The sequence below is a fragment of the Hetaerina americana genome, unplaced genomic scaffold, assembly GCF_022747635.1.
Source record: "Hetaerina americana unplaced genomic scaffold, ioHetAmer1.1.p SCAF_53, whole genome shotgun sequence".
Classification (NCBI taxonomy): domain Eukaryota; kingdom Metazoa; phylum Arthropoda; class Insecta; order Odonata; family Calopterygidae; genus Hetaerina; species Hetaerina americana.
The window spans coordinates 1,098,963-1,111,590 of record NW_027287128.1 but is presented as its reverse complement, the minus strand read 5'-3'; the positions used below and the strand labels follow the sequence as shown (position 1 = coordinate 1,111,590).

At 38.4% G+C, this 12,628-nt stretch overlaps 1 protein-coding gene across 1 annotated transcript in view; it reads left to right on the top strand.

Annotated features, from left to right (window-relative positions):
• Nucleotides 1-482: 482 nt before the first annotated feature.
• Nucleotides 483-12,628, top strand: part of LOC139694714 (uncharacterized) — a gene marked incomplete at its 3' end in the record, with an annotated part of 186,031 nt that continues 173,885 nt past the window's right edge. The window contains exon 1 of the mRNA XM_071593213.1: nt 483-569. The remainder of the gene's footprint in view (nt 570-12,628) is intronic.

Sequence of the window (12,628 nt, the reverse complement as noted above, 5' to 3'; positions counted from 1 at the left end):
GCGAGGCGAATGCAACACACTCCCGTTGGATCTGCCACGTCGATCAGATCCTCCAGTGCGAAGTGACGAAAGAAAACTTTGGGTGCCTAAGCCCTCTACTCATCCCTCCCTCCCCCATGTTCCAAGGTGTTTACCAACTCGAGTTCAGTGTGGCCACGTGAATCAACGCTCGCATGGTTTATCGCTTTATGCACCTCCCTCCGCCGTGCTCTTCGGCCCGTGGTGTGAAGGGGCATTGTTGACAGGGGGGAGGCGTGAAGGAAAACGTGTCCCTTTTTAACAGTAAATAGTGTGGCGTCCTGTTCGCAGTGCTCCCGGCCTTGCTGTGGTGCTTTCCGCTCCTCTTCCCCATTTATTGCCTGCTGCTCCATCGGATCTCGGGGGGTCTGGTAGCCAAGCTCCCACCTCCGTTATTGCCCGCGGGGGACCGCATAAAACGTTCCGAAGAGGGTGCTCGCGGGAGGGCGGGCCACCCAGTGCATTTGCGCCCCCCCAACCACCACCCCCACCTCCCGCGCCGCTCAACGCCCCCTCCTTCGACCGGCCTCCCTCTTCTGCTGTGCGAAACGGTGAGTCTCAGAGCCTTTTCTGTTTTTTCTGACAATCTTGAGGGTTTTCTCTTTTATGGCGCATTTATTTTACTTTCTATTTTGGCATGTGTCGCGCCACTGCAGAAGGTTGTCGTTTGCTTGTTTTCATGAACCTTGTATGCCTTGCTCCTCGGAAAACATTTCGTCCGTGCCGTCTGTTTTCTCTGAAAGGAAGCAAGAAATGGATTCACGTGGCGATGGGGTAGTCATGTAAACAGTGCTTGCGGTTGGTCGATGCTCGCTTGTCAGTGAGGGATTATTTCCCGCTTGAGACTCAAAGCGTTGAAAAGACGGTCACAGAAATTCAACTGTGCCGTGATCATATGGGGAAATTAAATTGGAGACGGTTTCTTATTTTCATTATTACTGGCTACTTTGATTCAGGAGATGGTTTTTAGGCCCACAAAGGTTGTGATAGAATAATTTCAGATTATCCCCTGAATGAAAATAAGGTTTTCCTAGTTAAAACTCAGATGGAAATTAGACATTTATTTTCGACATGACATGAAATGTTCAAAAAGGTACTGCTTAATAATAAAGAGAGAATTTTTTGTTTAATGTTGGACACTGAATTCTAATGTTAATAGTGCAGTTCTCTCGGAGAAACAAACAATTTAAATAACCTATTTCGCACCAGGGAATAACTCATCTACTTGCCCTACTTTTTGGTGAGAAAAGGTGCGAGGTTTAGGTGTTTCATTTAAATGTTGGAGAGTACCTATGTAAGCGGAAAAGATAATGATAGACTTCCATACTCGTATAATTGAGACCTAATGGAGGAAAAGGAAAAAATATAATGCTCCATGCAATTTGATTATTTACCGACCGGTTTCGACATTCCCATCATTATGAGATACAACGCTGCACAAGGTACGTACATTGTAATGACGAAAACGTCGAAGCCAATAGGTCAATATTTAAAATGTGTGGACAATTACTGAGTTTTTCTTTTCCTTTGTAATTTAGCGAAAGTTGAAGCGTTCGCTATTCATACAGGCAATTGGATGTGTGTGTAGAATGTAGTGAAAGATGTTGGTATTAAGCAGTATGATTCGCTGTTGTACTCATGGAAAATTGTGATTGTTGTTTCAAGTGCATTCATACGCTGAACACGCATGAATACGGGCATAATAAGAACACGGCAGCAGGCCGTGTTCTTATTATGCCCTCAATCAGCGTTTTTTTACTTTCCGTTGAACATGGAACGATGAATTTTGCTAGCGATCGTATGTTAATTTCACGTTGATATCTTCGATCTCGAATGCTACAGTGTGAAAAATATTACCATAAAGATTTATAGGATTCCTGGGGTAGAATTTACCATAAGAATGCGGTCATCATTTGGCGTTAATGTATTTTTGCGAATTGTGCCAAGTAGGTATATTTTCATAAATGAATTTTTGGATTGATATGGTGATTATGGTAATTCAATGTGCATTGCGTTTGACGTATCACCTGAATGTACCGGACTCATATTCAGGTGATGCGTATGTGCACCCGCTGCTATGCCGAAGCGGTGTGATTTTGGAGGTACCCGAACTTTTTGAGAAAGTTCAGGTTATTGAGGTCTAGAGAAAGGGTCTGGGTGCCTTGCACGCGGAATTCACATAAGGTAGGGTATAGTTAACTCTATTTTTTATGCCAAATCGACTTTCCAGATGAATACTATGAAGGTTTATGACAGGTTGTCTTTGATGCTCCGAACAATGGTCACATGAGTTTAGAGAAGCATGATTTTAAATTATTATGATGTGAAAAATGTTTTCTCAACTATTAGTGGTATTAGTACTCACATCTCAGATCATTTTATTTTAAGGTAGAAATACTAAAAAGACTGAATTAACATAAATTGTGAAAAGGCATTTCAGCTAAATAACATTTCGCAGTATGTTTATAGAACTATCTCAGAATTGGTTTTGAAAGTCATTTTAAAGGATTTATTTAGAAATATTGTCGAGTAAGTATTTCTTGTGGTCAATTAATTGATCAAATACTAATGTTCAAGTGGTTTTATAGGTCAAAATCAAAGTATTTCCATCACTATAACTGGGACACCAGGCGTTCGTGGGTGCGGTGAACAATTCCATATTAGTCTGGACATTCCCTCGCGGAGGCTCAAATGTACGACCTCTTGCAAGGGCACCCCGCTTTTTCCAATCAGCGACAGGAAAATGTCAATTTGAATACATTATCGACACTTGTTCCATTGAAAGGCGATCTAACAAGCCATAGCCTTTCCACATTAGGGCAAGCAGGAAAGTTGATAGTTACAATGTGCTTGTTTGCTACATGACACAATTCAGGGACTCGAGAGAAATTATTTAATTCGTGAAAGTGACCTGTTCATTTGAGTGGAGCATACATGAATTGTGCCGGGAACTTGGTAGATACCTTGGTCTATCTGAATAATGTGAACCTAAAATATTTAAGTAGTCATTCGGTGACGGCAGTGTTTCCCCGGGAGAATTACGAGTAAATCACTGCAGTGGTGAACCTTGGACGGCTTTGGAGAAGCGGTCGAAGGTGTCGCATCGGCTCAGGATTTTATCTAACTGTTTTATGCAATGGTCCGTCCTATTCCGCGGCCGCGTGCCCATATATACTATATGTCGTAAAAGGCTCCTTACCCTCAGCGCGGTGCCTCTTGGATTGTCGACCGAAACATTCGCGCGGCTGGTACTTGCGCGCTCTTTTCCCCCCCTTCTAGTCCCCTCCCCCTCTCTTCCTCCTCCCTCTCCGCCCACCCCTTCTCCCTCTGCCTACCCTGACCAGTGCAAGCGTCTGAAAGGATTCGCAGACTCGTTTGTCGCCAAGGATTCCCACGGAACCGGTGCGAGGAGGCGCCGGAGTAGAAGATAATGAGAGAAAGAAAGAGAGGGGAGTAGAGCGGCTCGGGATCGCCTGAGACGTCTGGTTCGTGTGGACTCAACGATCGCGGGAATCAGGACTCCTTTCGGTTGGGCGTAACGTATTAGCTCAGAAAAATATCTCGACTACCGTGCGCCGCTTTAGAAAAAATAGAAAACGTTAAAAATGGTCGATTAGGATAAAATTGAAATTTCGTCAAGTAATTTAGAAAGAACCAGCTTTAGCGAATGAATAGCTCTACTCCCTGCATTATTAGGTGGCAGAAGTGTGGCAAGTTGACCACCTGCCTCCCTTCAAGGGAAATCGTGACTTCGAATTTATACTTTGCAAAATAGTCGTTTATAACGGATGAAATTGTGTAGGTGTCTTATGTATCACTCAGGTTCTTTTCAGCGGATTGAAATATTTGCATCGAGTGTTTAATTTCATATTTATTTATTATTATTTAAAAACTGCATGTGCAGATAGCCAATGTCAGGTGGCACAAAATTCCCAAGTATTATAATCAAATTTATTCATTGAAGGCTCCAAAAATGTGGTAAACAACACATTAAAATGAAATACTTAATATAATGGGAGGCCTTTACGTAAAATAATAGCGATGAATTTTTTTTTTCTTTGTGCCGTCAAGTCCCGCAAAGTAGGACTTGTTAGCAGATGCCAAATGTTTTGAAATTTCGTTGTTTTGGTTCTTCATATGACACATACATGTATGATACTGCATTCACTATTATAAATATAGCTACAGCATTGAATTTCCTCTAACGTTTTGACGTCGGTCAATTTTACGATATTCCATACTTACTGCCCTCCCTAATCAGTACTTAGAGAATCGAAAATGATTGATTACGAATTTTTATAAAGTGAATCATTACAGGATTTGTAGCATTGATTTTGATGGAAAGAGATGCTAATCCTGATTTTCGTTTGTGCGGTTTATTGAGTTTGGTGAACATTTGTTGGCTAAGGTGAAATTCTTTATAAGTGCTGGGTGCGGTCGTAGGAGAAGAAGCTGTCATGTAAAATCAGTAGATGATGTAAATTACAGATTACATAATATTTAGAGGTAATGAAATGCATTAGAATGTGCAGTAAAAAGGGAAATACTATGAGAAGAATGTGATAAAAGAGAATACGAGGCTTAAAAACATGAGGCTCTTATGTGAAATAAATTGTGCACTGAAAACAATTGAATGTTAATCAGCAAAACCTTTAACTGACTATTTACTAGCTAATCCAAAGTGAAGACACGTCTTTGTTATCCATAAGGAGAGTAGTAGCTTCCAACGCTCTCACGGACAGGGGCCAGAAAATAACTATTTGTTTGGTTACCCTGGTAGATAACGCACTTAGTGATTAGGAAAGGCAAAAGTCGCTGGTTCTAATATCAACGGGAAGAATGCATGCTTACGCCTTGCGACATAACCTCCTGTTAGGAAATATTGAAATAGCTTAAATAATCGTAAGGAATGAGTAACTGTCCTTCAAGATGGCGTTTTTCGCCCTGAAAATGAGATGAATATAAAGACTACTCGAAGAAAAAGATGACTTGCCAAAGGGAGAAAGTTGGCTGCAGACATAGGACCTTAGTCTTGTGTCTGCAAGGCCAGGGCAAGGATAGCTACATTGATGTAACTGGTAATAAAATGGGTATACAGTAAATGGTCATGAAAAAATAAATACTTTTAACATAAGCTGATCTGTTGTGTTTATGCGGATAAATACAGATAGACTTTAGGAAGATCGTCATTTTCTCATATCAACTAATAGCAGAGCTGATTATGCATAAACTTTTCGCCATTAGCCTGGGAGCATTTGAATTTAAATTGACAACAAGAATAATCTGATCATGAAAGTGGAAGAGTATTTGAGTGAAGATAAATTTAGAAGTAACAGGAAGAACAAAAGGAGATACCGTTCACATTTTCAGATTTTGTCGCAGAGAGAACGACCGACTTCTACTGTCTTCGTGGTTCTGGAGAAAGCCTTTGACGACGTGGATTGGAACGTAATGCTACTTATCCTTAAGAAAATTGGAATTAACTGTAACGATAGAAGATTGATTCTCTGTATAGAGGGCAGACGGCAGTGATCAATGATGGGGAAAGTAAGTAGAGAGGCCGCTCAAATAAAAGAGTAAGGCAGAGATACCATTCTCGCTCTCGATCTTTAATGTGTACGGAACATGAAAGACAATAAATGAGGCAAAGGAAAATATACAGTGGAACGGATTCATGTAAAAATGATAAGAATTTTGCAGCTTGGGTTGGACATTGGTAGGTTACAGAGAGGAAAGATATGATGATGCCTCTTTAGAGAAGGGGATATGAACAGTCAGACTCAAAATGAACAAATTTTGGAAGAAACCAATGTTCAGCGGCCGAATCAAGGAATGTTATTTGTGATGTAATAAATAAAAATAAACAAAGGAGAGGTGTGTAAGTAATATATTAAGGCTAGATGTTGGAACACCGATTATTATTAAAAGGAAATAAATTTTATTCATATTTCATACTACTGTGTGAAATATTACCAGGTTTATTCTTGTTCATTATTAGAGAAAGATACGGTCGAAGAGTTAGGCTAATTTTACTGTTCAGATAATTTTAATGTCCAGTGATAAAAGTAGCAAGGATACAGCAGTCAGAGAATGATGCAAGCGCCCAAAAGAAACGACTAATGGCAAATAGAAATACGTACTCCGGACGTACAGAGTCGGCTGATAAGAAGTTTATGCACAGTTTTTGTAATGGAACCAGCACCTAAATTAAGATTCTTTTTCAAAAACAAATAAATGTTTGCGAACTGAAAACGGAATAAATCACGAGCATATTATACCGTCTTAATTAGTTTGGAAATACAATGGTATTAGTTGACGACTCTCAGTGCTGACCAATAAAATTATATCATTAGAACTCACCAGCCAACTCCAGAAAAGAATTCTGAAAAATAGACAGGAAAAAGTTGACTAAGTATTCGCACTTTTGGTACTTTTTGGCTTATATTCACATGAAACGATCAATTAAAATTTTTTTATACTTTACACTTTCGGGCTTCACTTTGTGGAATTGTTTGATGTCCATGTTAAATGAGACTTTTAAGTCTGTGAAAAATTACGAACTCATTTAATATGACATTTTGTTGTTTATAAATACCAAAATAATTCAGTTGATTTTATAGCTTGTAGCATATTATTGATTGAACGGAAATATAGCTATGGGCATTAAAATAAGTATAAACGATAAAAAAATGATTAAATGGAAGAAATACTATCATAGAATACGCAATATTAAGGCCACAGTTTGTCATTAATTGAAAGATGGTTTGCGTAAAGACGTAATTTATGAATTTATGAAGTCATTGTTCACATCTTTATAGTGACATTAAGCATATTTTCACAGAAATAGCCTACCAAGTAAGGGATGCTTAAGTTAGTAAGTTTGAGAAATGAACAATGAATATGTACTGAAGGGAGTAATCACACAGTTGTTTCATTTTTTTACTTTATTTTATTTTCTGTTTTTAATTGGGTTGAATCAATATCCTTGCAGCTAGGTATCAGTTATTATATTTTTGGCGTTAGTATATTTAAATGAAACTAATGGAATTGTACAATTTGTGATTCCTTACCACTTTTTGCTTGGCTTTGCTGGGAAAGAGGTGGGAATTTGCTTTGAATTTCTCGCCGTGAATTTTTTTACTCATCGTTTTCTGGCCGTGGAATATAAAGACCAGTTTGAGTGAGAGCGTGTGCAGTTAAAAATAAGAGACTTAAAGCTTTCGGATGCCTTAATGGAACTTCTACGGTGGTCTGAAAGGAACAATATTTAATTTGGCATGAAGAGGAATTTTGAAGTATCGTGTGACGTCATGTAGAAAAATGTCTTAACACTGTCAAGCGAACTGAACTATTTGAAAATATTTTGTCAACGTGTTAGTAGAAATAAAACAGTTTGTGATCTTCAAAAATCATTCCGCCTATTTATAATAATTTCGTTGTTTATCAGCGAATATTATGTACTTATCCATGTGGTCAGTTTCAATGGTCAATTTAATTTAATTATTTTAAGTACATAATTTCACATTTCCGAATTTATTATGATCCTGGATGGGAATTTATTAAACGCCATTTAAACCAGGTTAAAATTATTTCAACTCTTGCTGCTACATGTAAAATTGCAACGCTTCTCGGGAAAAGAAAATTAGTAACGGATTAGTATTCATGGCACGATAGTTTTGAATTTAAGCTGAGTTCATTAAAAAAAATTCAGATTCCAAGCTCCTACGAATTTTAGCATCTAAATATAGCCGTATCGTCACCCTTGCTACGGGCATTCCGTTCCGCCTTCTCTTAGGTTTCTGGCTTCGTTTATATTGTTCTCACGGACGATATTTCATCAATTACTTTAACCACCACCGCCGGGAACGTATTCAGAAGTAATAATCCCGTCATCATCTCTACTCCCTGAAATAAAGAAAAAAATGAGGAATTTTGTTAGCTTTTAACATTCTGTAATTTAACGAAAATTGTCTCTGTAAGTAGTGGAAAAAAATATATTTCTGCCCTAAAGTTAACGCCTAAATTAATTAAATCAACTAGATGTTGAGTAAAAAATGTAGGAAGTGTTTACCATACTACTTTACTAACGACTTTTTAATCGATCTTCTTTGCAAAGAAAAGGTGTGATTGGTTGTATTCAATTTTACGGTCTACTCTTAAACCGGAGGGACTATTAAGTCGGGGAATAAAATCTTCCGTCCTTCCAAACGGTATGATTCCGCTATTAATTCACCTTTTTTAATTGCGTGCTCGAAGAGAGCCATTTGATCGTAAACCCAAGTTTCCTCAATTCCGTAATTTAATTTTTTGAACTCTCCTCCGAAAAAATTGGATTTTTCGGATTAAAAGAACCTATTGAAATATGATAAAAAGAGCAGATATTTCCAACGTTGGCCAACTAATAGCTTATGAGCCCTTTCACCATTGAATATTTCTTGTCGAGTTCCTAAGAAATTTTCAGTATTACAGCACACTTATTCAGATTCGGGTCCACGATGAAATTAAATATGCACAATGTAAAGCTTAATGGTTGGCAATTTTTTAGTCCCAAGATTTTGGGAATCATTGATTTGATATACATTAAATCTCAAGTGATTCTATTAAACTTTTAGAAATTGTCTTAGGATATTTTCTCCCTTATCACTTTGCAAACTTCAACTCTCCGTTTTTATCCAATAACTATTATTTATAGTGTTTATCATCGACTGAATAATTGTTTCTTATGTAGAAATCATTTGAGTGAATGTTAATTTATTGTTGCTTTATTAATTTTTTGAATTAGTTCCTTCTTTCGAAGACTGGGGAAATAAATACTAATTATTCATCGTTCTCTTATCCCTAAAATTGTTGAATAATTCGCTTAATGCGTTTAGTTTATGAATTTCTTTGATTTCTGTCTTCATTAGAGCCATAGGTTAGTATCGATTTTCTTAGCATTCGATACGGCGCTAGATAAGGAAAGCTCTTGAATAAAATTGCGTTTAAGTTTAAATTTCAACGTAAATATTTTATGTGAACGGAACGGCCTATTTTTCTCATACAATTACAAATCGATTAAATTAACTCATCAGCATATAAAGATACCCAGATGGGACAACTTTCTTTTATGAGTCGTATGGCCGGTAATTATTATATAGGAAAAAAAACGATTCGAGCACAAAATCAGAGGTAGTTGAGCTAAAAAGTGGCGGCTAACTGGTGGTATTCTTGGGGAGAAGAGAAATCTCCGCAGCCTCGTGGATTTTAACCCGCCGTCTTGCTAGCACTATGCAGTCTTTCTGTGGTGAGGACTAAAAGCCTCGGGAGAAGCGCCTTGCAGACGTCCTAGCGAAGCGTGAGTGAAATTCTGTGCAGTCTAGAAAAATCTCCAGTTGTAATTCCAAGTTTCCCTCAGTCGATGAGGGCGATATTTTTTTTGCGAAAGAACTCTCTCCCCATTTCGCGAACGTCCCCGCGTAATCATGATATAGTTGTCCTGCATTTAGATGCTTGAAAAAAACTAATGCTATTTTTATAGCCAGGGCTAAAAGCTACTAAAAGTGGTGAAGTAAAATCATAGATATTTCGCGGTCGTTCAACATATTTCGGATACAGTAGGTATTCAGTCAAATTAAAATAGAATAATGTTGAATTCGCCACCTGCGAAATAAAACTAAAACAGGTACAACCTGAGACGAATGAATATTATACTCGTGGGCGTATCCTTATTAGAGATAGGTATGCTTTGATATACGAGTATGATGAATGACGGTCTGCGGAAAAATCTGGGGTTAGAAGTCCACAAATTAAGCTCTTTAATATACATAGGACGCTGAAGCTTATTCGTGGCGTTTTTCCCAGCCTTACAGCCTTCATTACTCGGGCGGATTGTCAAATCTATCAAACTACTCAGTTGACCGATGAATGATACCCTCTTCCTTCCAACACAAATCTCGATCATGACCAAAAGAGCATTAAAACTCAGATTTACCAGCACCAAACTGGCATGTCGTTCTTAGGCATTGTTTTGCGAGTTTAGGGACACACTTCACGTCGCAAGTTACTTTCAAACAGACCGACGAAGGATAGATCGTTTCTATTCTGTGGTAAGGAGGACACGGGAGCGAATTTGAGCGTGAATGTACAGCCGAGGCGAGGTGGGAGGAATTCGACATCATGCCGCGGGGGAAACCCCCTCTGCCCGCCGGCGGACACGCAAGCCCCCAGACAACCAGAGAGTGATGCTGTTTCAGAAGTCAGCGAAGGAATGGAGGAGGCTTCAGCGAAAAAAACCTCCAGTTCGCCCCTCTCTCCCATCATCCTATCCCGCGAATTTCCAGAAAGGGATAATTTAACCCCTCTCGGCAAGACAGGAAGGTGCGTATGTTGGGAAAAAAGGTTAACGAATATCACTGAGGTATTCAAGCCACCGCTGGCATTAAATGCTTAATAAATGATAATTCCTACTGATAAAAAAAAATGAGAGGTTGTACTTCACAGGAGCCGCGCATAGAATATTCGGCATTTAGGAATCTGAGGAGAAAGTGTCCAACATTAAAGGTATTAAATGGCGTTAAAAGAAGATCAGATGGACTAGTGGACTATTTGTATGGCGATAACATGTTACAAGGGTTTAAAAAAATCAATATAGGGAAATGTCCGGTAGTACTAGTAGTTTTTAATTAGGCAACCGACAGCTGAGGTCCTTTGCGCCATCAGAGATGGACGGGAAAGGATTAAGGGTGGAGAGAAACCCGGCATTAGCCTACTTTTAACGAAAGACGCCAAGGGGTCCGCTGCTTAACGTCCCATCCGATGAACGGCGTACTCAATCAAAGTGCTCTCCACAAAGCACCTCAAGTAGGGAACGGGATACCACTGAAAAATATCTTCCATCTCCGGGAGTCGAACGCGGGCACTCTGGGTGGGGACATCTCCGGTCATGAAGAGAGATAATCATTTAAGGATTTTAAGAAGGGTACTGTTGGGCTTACTTCGGAATCAAAGGAAATTCTTTCAACCACACTACGAGTTCGGTAAATAAAACACAATGCCAATGATAAGAGTTTCCAACCACGATTATGAAAGATTGATAAGATCTATGATGCTTGTACGAATATGGTTGTTATCATTTATTCGTGTAATTCATTTGAGAAGGCTATCGATTTTCAATTGTGAAAAATAGAGAATAGACATGAAAGTTAGGAGGAAAGGGAATATCAGAGATGTATGATTTTCCTATTTACATTTAACGATTTTAGCGTCTATCATTGAATTTTGTGTTTGAACGAAACGAGAGAAAAGGTGTTTATGATTCTCAAGTTTCGCCCCTCATAGCCTTTAGTTTCAAGCGGCCGCTAGGTATTTACAGTAATGGGTAGTGGGAAAAATGGGACTACAACGAATGACGTTTATATGGATAACTCTCGAAAACAAATTTCCGTAATATACGACCTCAATCCGTGAAAGTCGTATTAATGGCACAGACCAGGTTTTTTGCTTTGAGTAATTTAATCATGTATCACTTTCGTAGTGCTGAGATATATATGTGCGGAAATCTTTAAATATCCTTTTTAATGCCCAGAATTCTTTAATAAAATTTTAATTTTACCTATTTTTGATCGGTTTCACCTCGCTTGGAAAACATTTAGTTAAAAAAATTCTTTAGTTGTATTAATTTATGATAAATTAAAAATAGCGTTAATAAATTTAACCCAATGAAGACAATTTATAAGGGCAATGACAATTTTACCATCTTCTAAGGAAAGGGTGAAATGTCGCCGATGTTAATAGGCCACGTTGTGAATGTCCGCTGTTGTATTAATTTAGGAAACTTTTCTGCATAGTGGGGTAGTCATCGCTTTTCTCGTTATGCTTTAACTGAAATTATGGCATGCAACATATAAACTAGGAAAAAATTTGAATTCATCTTTCCTCTAAAAATTGGGAAACAAGAATGGGAATATATATATGGTTTTATCGAATCGCATTCTTGATAGACTAAGCGTGGGCGATTGTAGGTCGCTATATTTCATTAACAGCACGCTGGTTAGAATGCAAGTTTCCTGGTGGGTGGTTCCCTAGATATAATCCATTCTGTAGCGGTCCTATGCGGGGTGTCTAGGCTGGCTGCGCTGTTGATTGACAGTAATTGTATTACGCTTCTTGAAATTAGCTTTGGTGAATTGAGAGGTGAATATAAGAATATAATTCTAAAAATGAGCGAGATATTACCATGCGTGGATAGGGGTCCGACGTTGTTCGACCCGGCTCCAAAATAAGTTAAATATCAGCATTGTAGAAGGTTGTATGTGAATGTTGTGTTCCTGAACTGTACCAGTATCTGCATTGTATATTCCTTGATCATTGCCAGTCTGTAACGGTGGAAATTGACCTGATGGTGGTCACATCTCGTAAAGATTTATCAATGCTATATACTCAGTGAGTTCTTAATTTTTATGTTTTGGAGTCTTCCGTTACAGTTATTTTCAAAAATTGCATTCGTGATCCCCATCCATGTTATTATTCTGCTCTACTTCATCACCACTTATACATTAGTGAGACTTTTCTTTATGAAAGATGTGTCTACATGTATAGTTTCCGTTTTAATAAAAAATCTGCCAAATCTGAA